A 16,885-nucleotide genomic window follows, 5' to 3' on the forward strand; every position below is an offset into this window, starting at 1 on the left:
GTGGTTTGCCCACTGCTGCATCCTGGGGAGTGCAAAGCCACAGTCTCTCAAGTCTCTCAAGTGGGTGGTTTGCCCACTGCTTTATCCTGGGGAGTGCAAAGCCACAGTCTTGCAAGTCTCTCAAGTGGGTGGTTTTCCCACTGCTGCATCCTGGGGAGTGCAAAGCCACAGTCCCTCAAGTCTCTCAAGTGGGTGGTTTGCCCACTGCTGCATTCTGGGGAGTGCAAAGCCACAGTCTCTCGAGTCTCTCAAGTGGGTGGCTTGCCCTCTGCTGCATCCTGGGGAGTGCAAAGCCACAGTCTCACAAGTGGATAACAGTCTCCACTGGTTCTGGAGGGGGCTTTTTTCCCAGAGTGCTTCATCCTGCCAAGGACAGAGGTAGTGGATGCCTATCTCCACTGGTTCTGGAGGGGGTTTTGTGCCCACAGTGCTTCATCGGACGACTGACCACTGGGGATGGCAGCCATGTCTGCGGTGTTGCCACTGGCTCAGGATGTCGCTGGGCCGCTGGCGGAGTTTGCGGGGGTGTCAGTCGCGGCGGTGCTTGCAGCGGTGTCAGTCGCGGCAGTGCTGGCTGCGTGCTCTGTGGCGGCGGTGCTGGCTGCGAGCTCTGGGGCGGCGGTGCTGGCTGTGGGCTCTGTGAAGGCGGTGCTGGCTGCGAGCTCTGTGGTGGCGGTGCTGGCTGCGGGCTCTGTGGCGGCAGTGCTGGCTGCGGGCTCTGTTGCAGCAGTGCTGGCGGCGGGCTCTGTGGCGGTGCAGGTGGCGGGGCAGGTGGTGGTCTTCTCCGCCATACAGGTTGCCGTCGACGTGGACAGAAGGTGTGACACTGGTCCCTCAGTCGGTGCCACCATGCCCTCTCCTGACCTGCCCTTCAGGTTCTGGCCCTTCCCCACCTTTGAAGGTGGCGCAGCTGTCTTGCCCCTATCCCCTTTCATTTTCCCTTGGCTCCTTGGTGGCAGGTGTTTTTGGCTTCTCCCTCCGGGATGTGGGCAACTTTTTTAGCATGGCAGGTGGCGGGATGTCCTTGCCCTCGCTCCCTGGCACACTGGCAGCCCTGATGGTTGGCACACTCCAATAGCCCGCAGTTGCTGGCACCGCTGTGCCTGGGGATGTGATGGCTGAGGTGCTGGGTTGGGACCTGGAAAGCCTGGCCCTAGGGGAAGGAGGGGGGGGGAGGTGTAAGGAAGAGGTCAATATTAGCCAGGAAAAGTTTTTTAAACACACTGGGATGGGTAGATGGAGGGGGTTTGGGAGTGGAGGAAGAGGTAGTGGTTGTAGGAGGTGTACGTCTGCTGGATTTGGGTGAAGGTGCATATGCCAGAGGCTGTTGTGAGGTAGATGGCTGTTGGGTGGGTGTGTGCCTGCGTTTGTGTACTTTGGGAGAAGGGTTCACTGACACACTGGGAGAGGACACTGGGGATGTGTGCATGGTAGTGGGGGTGGTGAGTGCACGTGAGCGGTGTGTGGTGATGGGCGTGATGGTGATGGAGGTAGTGGCTGATGATGTAGTGCATGCAGGTCTGAGTGTAGACGAGACTGGGAGGGAGGAGGGAGACGTGGAGGAGGGGGACACAGTGAAGGCAGTGGATGTTGGTATGACTGCATGGGTATGATGCTTGTGTGACTGCCTTTGGGATGTCTGGTGCTTATGTTTGCCTGAGCCACCCTTGTGTGTTGAGGTGTGTGCATGCTGGTCTGATGGTGTGCTTGGGATAGGCTGAGGTACAGGGGATTGGGTCTGGGTGGAGGAAGTTGGAGGGGGGAGGCTGGACACAGGGACAATGGCTGCCATCAGTGCTGAGGCCAGAGCCTGAAATGCTCTCTGTTGGGCTGCCTGGCCTGAATGAATGCCCCCCAGGTATGCATTTGTTTGTTGCAAATGCCTCTCGACACCCTGGATGGCATTCAGAATGGTTGACTGCCCAACAGTGAGGAATCTCAGGAGGTCAATATCCTCCTCACTGAGGGCAGCAGGGCTGACTGGGGCAGGGCCTGAGGTGCCTGGGGCGAAGGAGATGCCCACCCTCCTTGGTGAGCGGGCATGAGACACACGCTGAGGGACTGCTGGGAGGGTGGTGCTGGTAGGGGGGGTGGCAGCTGTACCTGTTGATGTGGGGGGCACAGAGGGGCCCGCCACCGCAAGGGAGCTCCCATCAGAGGAGGAGTCGCTGTCACTGGTGTCACCTCCTGTCCCCGCCGTGGAGCTCCCCTCGCCCTCCGTCCCACTGGTGGCTTCAGACTCAGTTGTGTCGCCCTCCAGGGCCAAGTGGGATGCAGCTCCCTCCTGCTCCGGTGCCACTGCTCCTCCGCCTGATGATGCTATTGCACACAAGAACAGGGAGACCACAAAAAGGGGGGGGGAAGACAGAAGAAAGACATGTTCAGTGCATGCAACACCACTACCGTTGGCGGACACTACAGGCACAGCAGCCCTCTGCACTACGCCATGCATTTATAGTTCCTAGATTTCTCACATGCCCATGGGGTCCAAGGCCTAAGCCCGATTGCTGCACACATGGAAGTCACAGGAGCCTGACTATGTGTAGATGGCACTAACCACCAGTGGTGTTGGGGTGCCACTGAACCTGCCTCACAAGGGACCTTGCCTACCAAGCTCGCCCTGGCCTAAGAGAACCCACTGCCCACTACCCCACCCAGACACCTTGTAATGCACTCAGAGTCAGCTGAATGTGACTGTACTCACTCCCTTGTGGCTGCTGTGATGCCCTCAAGCATACGCTACCGCCAGGATCCGGAACATCAGGGGGGTCATGGTGCGACGGGCACCTCTCCCACGTTGGGAGGCCATCCCCAGCTGGGCCTCCGCCGTCTTCTTGCTCCAGCGGCGAGGGGCCTCCCATCTTTTACGGCAGTGGGTGCTCCATCTGTGGTGGACCCCCAGGGTCCGGATGTCCTTGGCGATGGCACGCCAAATATCCTTCTTCTGGTGGGCGCTGACCTAGAGGAATAGTACAGGGGAAAAGGAAAATCTTTACCTGTCCGGACCGTCATACTCATTGGCCCACGTTCCCACCCTTGCCTTGACGCACAGACACTCATCGTCCGCTCATGCAGGCCTGACTCCCCCCACCCACGTATCTTCCATCCACACCACTCCAAACAGGCATTGCCCATGCAGCATGCTCACAGTGTACTCACCTGTTTGTCTGGAGGACCGTACAGTTGTGTGTACTGGGGGAGGACCCCATCCACTAGTTTCTCCAACTCCTCCGAAGTGAAGGCAGGGGTCCATTCCCCAGGCACATGAGCCATCGTCTCTTCCAGACTGAGGTCAAAGCAGCACTTGCAGTGTAGGTCCTCTCCTGTTGAAGATCTTGTATCAAGTGAGTGAACAGACAGAAAATGGCGGTCACGTCCACGGCGGTGCGTACCGTCACTGCCGGCGTACATCATCATTGGCTCCTCGGACCCATAGGGTGCAATGTTAACCAATGCAGGATTGCGCCGCGGTCTTCGACGCCTACCGCGACGGTGTACAACACCAGCGAAGTTACCTCATATCCCTTTGTCCCACCTTACAGGTCAGGCAGCCGCCATTTCAGGGGGCCACATGGCATTAATTTTAAATGCGTCACACCGATGTAGGCCTTGCATACACACAGTAACAGGCACATTACGGATTAATAAAGTTTCTGCAAAATACACATTGTGATACCTCAGTGTTGGCTGACTCTCTGCTCGCTGTTTTCCTCCATAGGGCACGTCCGCTGGGCAGGTGATGAGATGGCAGCATCATCCGGTGTACAGACCGCTGGTGGACCTTTCGACAATGGAAGAGAGACAAGTAATAGTCACCTACAGACCTGATCGTGCAACAATCCATAAACTGTGTGCCCCGTTAGAGCCAGACCTGATGTCAGCTATCCGCCATCCCACAGGAATCCCCTCTCAAGTGCAGGTCCTGTCAGTACTCCATTTCCTGGCAAGTGGATCCTTTCAAACAACAGTGTCCATTGCATCAAGGATGTCCCAGCCAATGTTCTCTAACGGGTTGTCCAGAGTGTTGTCTTCCCTGCTGAAACACATGCCCAGCTACATCGTTTTCCCTCAGGTGGAGGATTTACCCACAGTGAAAGGTGACTTCTATGCCCTGGGACACATTCCCAACATCATAGGTGCCATTGATGGGACACATGTGGCCTTGGTACCCCCTTCAGGAGTGAACAGGTGTACAGAAACCAGAAGAGCTACCATTCGATGAATGTGCAGATGGTGTGTTTGGCCGACCAGTACATCTCCCATGTGAATGCCAAATTTCCTGTCTCAGTGCATGACGCTTACATTCTGAGGAATAGCAGTATCCCTTATGTGATGGGGCAACTCCAGAGGTACCATGTGCGGCTAATAGGTGAGGACAAGGACCCTATACAGTGTGAATAGTTGTCTGGGTATGGGATTGTCCCTACGGGTTAGTGTGTGTCTAACAGTTGTCCCTCGACATTTGCAGGTGACTCTGGTTACCCCAACCTGTCATGGCTACTGACCCCAGTGAGGAATCCCAGGACAAGGGCAGAGGAATTGTGGTACTGAAAATTCTGGACCCGTGTTATAAACATCGTCTTATCACAACGATTTTGGTATCAGCAGACCGGGAATGATTAGAATAGTATGCACAAGCATTGTATTCATATTCGGGTAACGAAATCACCCGAATATCAGAGTTTCCGTCCTGAACCCTCGTGTTCCATTTAAACGACAGCCATTTTGTGATTGCCCTCACATAGGCCAATGTCTAATGCTGAAAACAAGTCTGAAGGACACGTACACCTTTGCTGACTCCTCTGTGACCTGGGCAAGCTGACTCCACTGCCTGAAGCCAAACCTGTTCGGCCAGTTTCTTTCCCAGTGGCCGAATGAGATTAGTATCAAGGCACAACACATCATAAACCTTTCATCACACACAAACCATGCCTAATCTTACACACACCTGTCCCTGTTTCTTTCTTTATGACTTGCTTTACAAGGAGGAGGTGCCCATTTTTATTGGGGGTCCGTCGATATCTGATGAAAGTACTAAGCCTTGCCGGGTAATTGATTGAGGGCTGGACAAACTGGAATATGGGCTTGTCATCATAAACCTGCTATTTCTTTGTAGTGAAAATATGTGAATGGTCAACTGTAATCCTGTTAAAACCCCAAAGGCTACTCACATGTTGCCTCTCTAGCTTTTCTCATTTGTTTAGGAATGTGACTGGTACAGCCCCCTTGCATGCCTAGGGCATAATAAATTATATAAAAGGTCTGAGCTAAGACCATTTCTGGAGACTGCCTCTTTCAGTTGCTATAGGTCAGCTTCTGGGAGACGTAGTCTCACTCATTTGAGTTTAATAAAGATGTCTTTTCATATTTCAGCTTCTTTGCCAAGTTCTTTGTTATATTACCCTGAGAATGAAAATCTCTAGTACTTCATATGGCGCAGCCAACATGGGGTTCATCAGAGAAGTGACTTTCTGTGGGAGTGATCTTGTCAGGAGACTGAAATCTACTGAGGAGGACTGAACAGGATTCTACCAAGAAGGTACTCTGTGTGCAGGGATTCTGGAGATTCTTTGATTATGCAGCCCAGTATATTTCTGATCTTCCTGATTTTGATCCTCCACATGATGTCACCCCTGACTGAGAACCTTTTTGGCGTAAGTAAAAAAAAAAAAAAAAGACTGTTAGGTCATTTAAAACTTGGCAATTAGAATTTGGACAACTATTTGTTTGGTATAGCTTTGATAGGTTTGTATAGGTTTGTATACGCGAATTGCAATTTGTGTAGGCAGGTAATGAAGAGACTTTTTCTCCATCTGCTTTAGTTGAAGTATAAGTGGGTCGCTCCCAGTCCTTAGTTCTTTGGTCCTTTGGTTCTTAGTTTTTGGTTCTTGGTTCTTAGTATTGGTCCTTAGTTTTATTTGAAGATTGCAATTTTCAAAAACCGAGGGTCTCGTACATTTGCGAGTGTATCGATAGAGATAGCCCCTTGAAGTTTGAAGCTCGGTTAGTGAGCGAAGATGCCTAATCGTGGCAAATTTGGTACTTGGTTTGGTTTTTGGTGGCAACAGGGATTCCCGATTGGAGGATTCATGTCTGATACCTCCGATTGGAACTCCAACTTATGAGTTCTATTTTAAACACGGCATGGGCCCCATCACGTTTAATAAAGTATGGGTCCGCTATTCTTGGAAATAAATGTCTCTGAGGCTATTTTTGCAGTTTTTTGGAACACTATTGAGAAAAGTTTTCTTTTCTCTTGTAAATATGACTTACAACTAGGATCTGCAAACGGTTCTGGAAGTAAATTGCGACGGCGCTATTTATGAAAAATGGCTAAAGCGCGCTGTATTGTGTGTCCTGAGTGTTTTCTGTTTATATCTGAAATGAGCTCAATGTGTGTTTGTGGGTCTTCTTGATGTTTTCAGTTTGTTAAGTAAAATGTTGGTTAATTAATATTAAGTAGAAACTTAGAAAAAATCCAGAAATGAACCATGTGATGTGCTAACATAGCTATATGTTGCTCTTTAATTTATAGAATGAGCAATTGTGCACATATACAAAATTGCCGTTAAATGCTTAATAAATTAGAAAACACATTCAATAGATATAAATAGGGCCCCCCAAAAAAAACGAAATGATCTATTTTTGCAAAAAAATAAATAAATTTACAGCATTTTTCTTAGATGTATTGTATTAGATGTTCACAGGCAAACTTTTCAGCTGCAGTATATTTGATAGGAATGTTCAATTCAGCCAGCACTTTCCCAGTTAAACACGGGTGGAATTTTGCATAACCTTCCTTTTAAATGAAAGTGGCGCAAAAATGTGACGCATTTCAAGTTAGGCTTATGCGCTTAGGCTTGTGAGTTAATGTATCCCAAATAATAGGCAAGGGATGCAGCTTGCTTTTATATGTGGAATTATCACAAAAAAAAGAATAATTGGGTTTTTTTTTTTAAAGAAAATTATTAATTATGGAAAAATTATTTTAAAAAATAAGTGCCTTTCAAAATCGTTTTTTAATATTTATAAAGCTTAATACCTATACTATGACCTCCTAGCATTAAAATTTAATTTAAGTTATGTTGCACCGCTAAAATGACATTTGTATGTGCAATTTTCCCTTGGCGCAGGAGCAAACAAGCTCATTTCTATAAAGTATAAGTTAATATTTTCAATGGCTGACTCATGGATTGTGTAATAGACATTCTGGTAATGCATATTATGCAAGAAAATTGTAGGATATTGATTTTTTAATGCCTAAAATATCAAAGTCGATTTTGGGCAGAAGCACTGTTTAAACTGCATTTTCTTTCATTCAGAGTACTTTTTAAAGTGTCTCAGGCTTCAGTAAATGCATACATTTAGGTTTGATATATATTTGCAGGTTGTGCCTTCTTATGATTCAATGAGTCAATGTGCCAGTACAAAGGCTTGTTTTAATATCAAGGTTGAAGGTTCTAACTTCAGCTGGGCCTACTGAGACGTTCATTCATTCGAGGTTGATGAAATATGTACCATTGCATGGGATTGCAACAAGCATTTATTCTAACAACTGGTATGTGTGTTATTAAGGTTTGTGAATTATTCACAGTAAATGTAGTTTAATAATCTGGAAATAGAGATACATTTTTTTAGCGCCTAAAAAGGAAAAAACATTTTTTTTTAAATAGAGTGAATTATTGCAGGTTAGAAGGAAAATAGGAAGGCCTACTGTCTTTGACAGATTCAGAGTGGCAGAAGCTAGGAGAGCTACAGAGGCTGGCTCAAGTCGCGCTGCTGAGATGCTATCTTTAGTTTTCCCATAAACAATGGAGGAGGCTGTCATGTTGACACTTGTGACCTTTTAAATTAGGGCCTTGTCTCTGTGAAATGCAGAATGACCCTACGGGCCTCTAAAAGTGGGATTTCTGGTTTCTCCAGAAGAACATCAATACAATTAAAGAACTTAATTCCAAAGGGAGTATATAAAAAAAAGGGGTTTCTTCGAAGGTCCCAACATCATGTTAAATGCTCTGTAGAACTGATACATTTGTGTCTCCGCTCTAAAAAAATAAAATGATGCCTGCTAGTTGCTTTTATTTGACAGAAAACGAAGTGTTGCATTAAGTCTTAGACAGAAAATAAGATGCAGCCCTTTTCTAAAATTTTGAAGGCTACATGCCTTAATGAGAACGATTTGCCAATTAAGACTTATTTTTCACAGTGGAAATTGTAGGTGCCAAATTAATATGGAGTGTCAATGTAACAATTTTTACTTTTAGAAAGGTAAAACTAAGGTGGCTTGATGTTGCGAAGTAACTGACAAGAGGGTAACAGTTAAGTAATGGAAATTTATTTTCGTGTATTTGATCCTATCATGAATCGTTCTTGCTGGTCCTGCATGTTAGAAGAGAAACAGTAAAGTTATATTTGACAGCAGATTTCCATTGCCTGGTGATCTACTGTCAAAAGGAGGGTAAGGATTTTAAACCTGACAAATTAAACAGGCCCAAATATTGGGTTTTGGGCTGCAGGTTTACAGTGCATAAAGTACATGACATGGTGTTGTGTGTCACCGCTTATTCACACATGCTATTGTTTTGTCTATGCTTTTTGTGCTTGATACACAGCAAGTATATCTGATGGCTTGACGTTTTGTGCGTTTTTATTATTTTGTATTTGTTTTTTGCATGTTTGTTGCTGCTTTTGATACTATTACAAGCTCCCCTGTGTTGTGAGGGGATGGTCATGACGATGCCCATCGCTACGCAACAGTTGGTTGAACTTGTTCTGGTTACTAAATTCCACAGATAATGATATTTCATGCTGTGAACATAAGAGACAACACTTCACCAGTGCATGTCTATTTTGCTATAATGGTATTGAAGGAAAATAAAAAGAGATATACAGGATCAAAGTGTGTCACCTGCAGTTAGTCACGTTACTGCCCCTTCCCTTAAAGGAACAGGCAGCCCTACATTTATGTAGCCTTGATTGGACCTAAGGATGAAATTATAGATCTGTGACTCAAGGTGGCCTAATTTCTATATTACATTAGTTAATGATGTTCTGTTTCCTAAGTAGCATATGGCTTTTGTTCCTTAAAAGAAAACCAGGTTTTCATTTTTTCCTGAAGAAGGAACTGACACATTAGCTAGGAGTACCGTATATGTTGTAGTCACCAACGGTAGAGTTAAAATTTGTGTAACTTTGGCCTTCGTATATCACCCGTACTCTCGGTGTTGTGTCACATGCCTGACTATCACCCAAATAATTTTTTTGTTCTTCCTATAGATTTTTTCTTTTGTTACTTCCCCTGACCAATGTCGCATCATGCTTAGTTATTGAGATTTTAGCTATGTCCTAGTCCCATTTCTCTTTTTCGAATTCCTTTCACCAGTCAGACCTTTTATTATTATTGATGTATTGTTCAGGTTCACATTTCCAGACTGCAGTGATGTACCAGGGACCCCCATGTTATGTATAATTCCCTTTGGTATGACCAGACTGGTTTTCAAGAATTTGCCTTAGGCCTGCTTCAATGTTTTCCAGCCTGACTGTCAGGGTAGCGATAGACTGGTTAACTGACTCAATATTATAATAAGACAAGTTTTCCATCTCAATAGGAGATATCTTATGTTTACCTTTTTGAACATGACGAATTTTCCATGTCTATTTTAATTTGGTTTTCGGTTCCCTTCTGTTCCTGCTACTTTAATATTTGGTGGGATCAGATGTGTCCTAATCATGCAAATGCCAGGACCCTCTAGTTCTTGTCTTTTCGTTTGCACATTTGACTATTAGCCTGTGTATTGCATAGTGCACCTGATGCACAGTTTTAAAGGAAGGTTTCTACATGTCCCTGATAATCGGTATCATGTGATTTCTCTATTGAGATGTTCTAAGATAAGGAGGAACACCTAGACTTAATCATTGAGGAAAATATGTGTTTACCCCATTAGATAATGCCACTGTGTGAGGAAATCCATTCAGATAGAATTCTCATGTAGCTATAGATGGCAGAGAATAATGGAAAGAACCCAATTAAAGATGCTAGAGACCCTGTTTTGCCCTTCTGCCTTTGTCTTTGTATTTTATGCCCATGGTGTATGGCTACTTGTTAGACTTTTCATCCTTGGCGTGGTCTCCCTTAACTGTTTGCCTCTGTTCCCCAGGTTGTTGATGTGTGCTGGACTCTGATTTTGCTGTTTTTGTTACTCTGGGCACTTTACCACTGCTAACCAGTGCTAAAGTGCAAGTGCTCCTGTTTAAATTGTATGTAAGTGGTTTATCCATGATTGGCATATTTGATTTACTAGTAAGTCCCTAGTAAGGTGCACTAGAGGTGCCAGGGCCTGTAAATCAAATGCTACTAGTGGGCCTGCAGCACTGGTTGTGCCACCCACATAAGTAGCTCTGTAATCATGTCTCAGACCTGCCACTGCAGTGTCTGTATGTGTATTTTTACACTGTAAATTCGACTTGGCAAGTGTGCCCACTTGCCAGGCCTAAACCTTCCCTTTCCTTACATGTAAGGCACCCCTAAGGTAGGCCCTAGGTAGCCCCAAGGGCAGGGTGCAGTGTATGGATAAGGTAGGACATATAGTAATGTGGTTTATATGTCCTGACAGTGAAATACTGCCAATTTCGTTTTCACTGTTGCAAGGTCTGTCTCTCTCTCATAGGATAATATGGGGGCTACCTTTAAATATGATTAAAGTGTAGATTCCCCTAGAGAGTAGATGGACATGTGGAGTTTGGGATCCCTGAACTCACAATTTAAAAATACATCTTTTAGTAAAGTTGATTTTAAGATTGTGAGTTTGGAAATGCCACTTTTAGAAGGTGAGCATTTTCTTGCTTAAACCATTCTGTGACTCTGCCTTGTTTGTGGATTCCCTGTCTGGGTCAGTTTGACAGTTGGGTTGTTTTTCACCTCACACCAGACAGTGACACAAAGGGAGCTGGGGTGTGATCTGCATTTCCTGATTAGCCATCTCTGCTAGGAGGGAGGGGTGGAGTGGTCACTCTCATCTGAAAGGACTGTGCCTGCCTCTGACAATGCTGTCTCCAGCCCCCTGGTGTGTGTCTGAGGCCTTGCCTGGGCAAGGCAGGATTTCACAAGGAGGTGTGAGTCCCCTTTGAAGGAAGGTGACTTCAAAGACTAAAATGGGTATAAGAAGGGCACCCAAACTTACAAACTTCAGAAACACTTCTGGAATCAAGAGGAACCTCTGCCTGGAGAAGAGCTGATCGCTGAGGAACAAGTGCTGCCCTGCCTGTGACTGTGCTTTGTGGAGCTTTCCTGCAGTGCTGCTTCTGCCTGAGTAAGAGGGCAAAGACTGGACTTTGTGTGCCTTCCTTCTTGAAGAAGAAATCTCCAAGGGCTTGATGTAGAGCTTGCCTCCTGTTGTTGAAGTCTCAGGGATAGCAAAGACTTCTTCCTGCCAGCACCTGGAGTCTCTGGAGAGACCCCTACTCTGCTCTGTGGTGCCCTTCCAGTTCCTGGGACCCTGAAAGGAGAGGCTGGCAGCCTAAGGACAAAAATACACGCACCGAGCACCGTGCGGAGAAAAGATCGACGCGAATCCGATCGCGGCTGAGAAAACGACGCGACTCCGGTTCCGCAGCTGAGAAACGACGCCGCAGGAAACGCGACCGAAAAACCGACGCCCGGAGCAGGAGAAACGACGCGCAGCATCGCTGACGGAGGCTGAGAGATCGCACCCTGCGCCGCGGGACTTTCGGATCGTCGTGTGGCTGGCTTTTTCAACGCGCACCGCCGTGCCGAGTTGTTTTCGACGCACACAGCCGTGCAGGGTTACTTTCGACGCACACCGCCCGTGCGGGGTTATTTTTGACGCAAACCAGGTACATTTTCACGCTAGCAGCGCTAGTGTGGTGTTACAACTACCTAAAGACTCTTTTTATTTTAAACCTTTAAAAAATCATAACTTGACTTGTGTATGTTGGATTTTTGTCGTTTTGGTCTTGTTTTGTCTAGATAAATATTTCCTATTTTTCTAAACTGGTGTTGTGTCATTTTGTAGTGTTTTCATTAAGTTACTGTGTGTGTTGGTACAAATACTTTACGCCCAGCACTCTGAGGTTAAGCCTACTGCTCTGCCAAGCTACCAAGGGGGTAAGCAGGGGTTAGCTGAGGGTGATTCTCTTTTATCCTAACTAGAGTGAGGGTCCTTGCTTGAACAGGGGGTAACCTGACTGTCAACCAAAGACCCCATTTCTAACATTGGTGACCAGCGGTCGGGATTTGGACTTGTATTTGTACTTGACATACAGTAATTAAGTGTACACTACTGTTTTGATCTCAGACCACTACGTGACCACATACTACTAGTCTTATGATTTTTGTTTTTTACTTGGACTGTTTTTCTCTGCATTCAGTTTCTTTTTTTCGCTGATCCCGTGATTGACTTTTCTGAAACTTCATTTGAGAACTTGCTTTTCTGTTTTTGGAACTGTGCATATTTTTTTTAACCTCTCATCATGTCTCAGTCTGGAGATGCCCTAGCTGAAGCTGCTTTTGACTTGGAGAAATTGGAGAGCTACAAAGTGGCTCAGTTGAAGCAGTTTTGTAGTAATGTTGGCTGTCCCATTAAGAGCTCATCCAAGAAGGATGAGCTGCAAAAGGCGCTGAGGGCCTGGGTGACAGCCAAAGCAGCTGAGGGGCACACAGATGAGGAGCCAGAGGGGGAAGAGGAGTTGCAAGTCACTCACACTGATGTAGTGGGTGGGCCTGCTATGTCTCAGGGGGGAATCTCCAGGGCAGGTAGCAGTGTGTCCTCCAAGAGTCTGACACCTGGAGAGTTACAGGACAGACAGGCAGAGAGGGAGTACCAGTTGGAGCTGAAAAAGCTCAGTCTAGAGATGGAACAGAGAAAGCTGGCCCGTGAGGTGGAACAGAGAAAGCTGGACCTTGAGGAAAGGAAGATAAACATGGCTCATGAGCTCAGTTTAAAAGAGATGGATCAGAGGAGTCAGTCCAGTAGGGATGGTGGCAGCAATTCTACAGTGCAGCCTGAGAGAAGGGTACACATCCCAAAAGACCTTGTGAGGGATTATAAGAGGGAGGATGATATCTACTTGTGGTTCAAGGGTTATGAGTCAGCTCTCCACATGAACCTGGTCCCTGAAGCTCATTGGGGGGCAGCTCTGTGGAAGCATTTTGAGGCAGAGGGGAGGGACACACTGACGGCCTTAGGGGATGCTCAGAGTCTCACCTACCCTGCCATGAAGGAGGCCCTACTTACCAGGTATGGTCTCACCCCTGAGCAGTACAAGGAGAAGTTTAGATCCTACAAGAGAAAGGAATCCCAAACATGGTTGGAATGTGTTGATTCTTGTTGCAGGTCACTGGATGGTTGGGTGAAGGGCAGTAAGGTAAACACGTATGAGGGGCTTTACAATTTAATTGCTTGGGAGCACTTGTACAGTTTATGTTTTCCAGAGCTGCGCCAGCACCTCATTGACAGCAAGCTGACTGACCCCAGGAAGCTTGCACAGGAAGCGGACCGCTGGGAGAGCACCAGGGTCCAAAAGAGGTATGGGGGAGACCACGCCAAGGGTGGGCAGGGTCCCTCTCAGACGAAAGGGGGGGGTAAGGGCAAACAGGATGAGTTCTCTAAAGGGCCCCAAACTGATTCCCAGGGTAAGGATTCCCAACCCCCCAGTGAAAAGAAGCCATGGTTCTCCAAAGGGAGACCAATGGCAGGTGGTCCCCTACGTAAGTGCTATTCATGTGACCAGGTGGGTCATGTGAGGGGGGACCCCAAATGCCCCAAAAGTACACCGGCACCCACTGGTGCACCGTCCCAGGGTTTGGCCAGTGTAGCGCTTGGGGAGGAGTTGGTTTCAGGTGGGTGGGAACCAGCAGAAATGACCCTTGTCTCACTAGGGGACAGTGAGATGGTCCAGAGAAACCTAGTGCCTGATAACACTAAGAAGTACAGGCAATGGGTGACCATCAATGGACAGAGGGTGGAGGCTCTAAGAGACACTGGAGCCAGTGTGACGACAGTGAGGAGTCACCTGGTGTCTGAAGAGCAGATTGATCCCCGGGTACTTCACCAAGTAGTTGCAGTAGACAATTCTGAGCGCCTCTGCAGAGTGGCGCAGGTTCCCTTTGAATGGGGGGGGGTCTCAGGTTCCTGGAAAGTAGCTGTGAGTCCAACCATGCCTGTTGATTGTTTGCTAGGCAACGACCTGGAAGATTCCCCTTGGAAGGAGGTGGAACACAGGTCTCACTTGGAGATGTTGGGTCTGCCTGGGTGGGTATGCGTATCCACCCGGTCTATGGCAGCCAATCAGGGTAGTCAAGAGCCCCTGGAGCCTGAAACAGTGGCCCAGGGGACCGCCAAGAAGAGGAAAGGCAGGAGGCGCGGGAAACCCGCCCCAGAAGTTCCCACGGTCCGGGAGGAGGCAGAGCCTGAGGGTGATGCCCCGGAACCTACAGGGGAACAGGTGGCTGAACTGGGGGAGGTCCCCGAGCTGTCGCAGTGGCAGCAGGAAGGGGGACCCACCAGGGAAGTATTCTGCACAGCGCAGAAGGAGTGCCCTACTCTTGAGGGACTGCGGCAGCAGGCTGCAGCCCAGGCGGCTGGCGGGGCGCCAGGTACTCACCTGATTTATTGGGAGGATGGCCTCCTGTATAGTGAGCCTAAGGTTCCTGAGCCGGGGTCAGCTCGTATGCTGGTGGTACCCCAGGGCTTCAGGACCTTCCTACTGGGTTTGGCTCATGATGTGCCTTTGGCAGGACATCTAGGGCAGGACAAGACCTATAAGAGGCTTGTCTCCCACTTTTACTGGCCCTTGATGAACAAGCAGTCAGCTGCTTATTGTAGATCTTGTCAGACTTGTCAGGCAAGTGGCAAGAGTGGGGGGAAATGCAAAGCTCCCCTCCACCCTTTACCGGTAGTCAGTACTCCCTTTGAAAGGGTAGGAATTGACATTGTGGGGCCTCTGGATCCCAAGACAGCCATGGGCAACAGGTTCATCCTGGTCTTGGTGGACCATGCCACACGGTACCCAGAAGCTATTCCTCTAAGGACGGTCACCGCCCCCGTGGTGGGACGTGCCTTGATGGGGGTTTTTACCCGCATGGGGTTCCCCAAGGAGGTAGTATCTGATAGGGGTACAAACTTCATATCCACTTATATGAAGTCTCTGTGGAAGGTGTGTGGGGTAACCTACAAGTTCACCACCCCTTACCACCCCCAAAGTAATGGTCTGGTTGAGAGATTCAACCGCACCTTGAAAGGCATGATTCAGGGCCTGTCAGAGCCCTTGAGGCGTAAGTGGGACGTCCTCTTGCCATGCCTTCTGTTCGCTTACAGGGAGGTGCCTCAAAAGGGACTTGGCTTTAGCCCCTTTGAGCTCATCTATGGCCACCCTGTGAGGGGACCGCTCAGTCTGGTGAAGGAGGCTTTGGAGAAAGCTCCTAGTAAACCACCCCAGGATGTATTTAGCTACATGCTGGCACTAAGAAACCAGACTGCCCGCTTCAGGAGTCTCGCTCAGGAGAACCTGGAAGCAAGCCAGGAGGACATGAAACGGTGGTACGACCAGAATGCCACTCTGGTTGAGTTTCAGCCTGGACAAAAAGTGTGGGTCATGGCACCAGTGGAGCCTAGGGCTCTCCAAGATAAGTGGACTGGGCCTTTTGAGGTGGTGGAAAGAAAGAGCGAGGTCACCTATCTGGTAGACTTGCAATCCCCCAGGAACCCCTTGAGGGTCCTACATGTCAACCGCCTCAAACCACACTTTGAGCGAACTGAGCTATCCATGCTCCTAGCGACAGATGACGGGGTGGAGGAAGAGAGTGAGCCTCTTCCTGACCTCCTGTCTGCAGGAGAGAAAGATGGGTCTGTGGAGGGAGTGATCCTGTCCCCCTCCCTGACTGAGGAACAGCAGAGGGACTGTCGCCACGTGCTGGGACAGTTCGCCTCACTGTTTTCCCTGATCCCAGGAGTCACACACCTGTGCACACATGATGTGGACACTGGGGACAGTACACCTGTTAAACATAAGGTTTACAGGGTGACTGACAGGGTGAGGGCTTGCATTAAGGAGGAAGTCTCCAAAATGTTAGCCCTAAGGGTTATTGAGCACTCCAGCAGTCCTTGGGCCAGCCCAGTGGTCTTGGTCCCAAAGGCTACTGCTCCTGGTGCCACTCCAGAACTTAGGTTCTGTGTGGACTACCGGGGTCTCAATGCGGTCAGCAAGACTGACGCACACCCCATCCCCCGAGCTGATGAGCTCATTGATCGGTTAGGAGCTGCCAAGTACCTCAGTACGTTTGATTTAACATCTGGGTACTGGCAGATTGCCTTAACTGAAGGGGCAAAGGAGAGGTCAGCATTCTCTACCCCCGATGGGCACTTCCACTTCAATGTGATGCCCTTTGGGATGAAGAATGCCCCTGCCACCTTTCAGAGGTTGGTCAACCAGGTGTTGGCAGGACTGGATGAGTTCAGTGCCGCCTACCTGGATGACATTGCTGTGTTTAGTTCCACATGGGAGGAACACCTGCAACACCTCTGGAGAGTGTTAGAGGCCCTGCAGAAGGCAGGCCTCACTATTAAGGCAAGCAAGTGCCAAATAGGGCAGGGTTCTGTTGTGTACTTAGGACACCAGGTGGGGAGTGGCCAGGTGGCACCCCTACAGCCTAAGATTGACACGATTCTGGCTTGGGAGCCTCCCAAGACCCAGACTGAAGTGAGAGCCTTTTTAGGTCTCACAGGATACTATAGGAGGTTCGTTAAGGGATATGGTACCATTGTTACCCCCTTAACTGAGTTGACTTCTAAGAAGCAACCCAAGAAAGTGATCTGGACAGAGGCTTGCCAGAACGCTTTTGATGCCCTGAAGGCTGCCATGTGCACAG

This window comes from Pleurodeles waltl, chromosome 4_1, assembly GCF_031143425.1.
Source record: "Pleurodeles waltl isolate 20211129_DDA chromosome 4_1, aPleWal1.hap1.20221129, whole genome shotgun sequence".
Classification (NCBI taxonomy): domain Eukaryota; kingdom Metazoa; phylum Chordata; class Amphibia; order Caudata; family Salamandridae; genus Pleurodeles; species Pleurodeles waltl.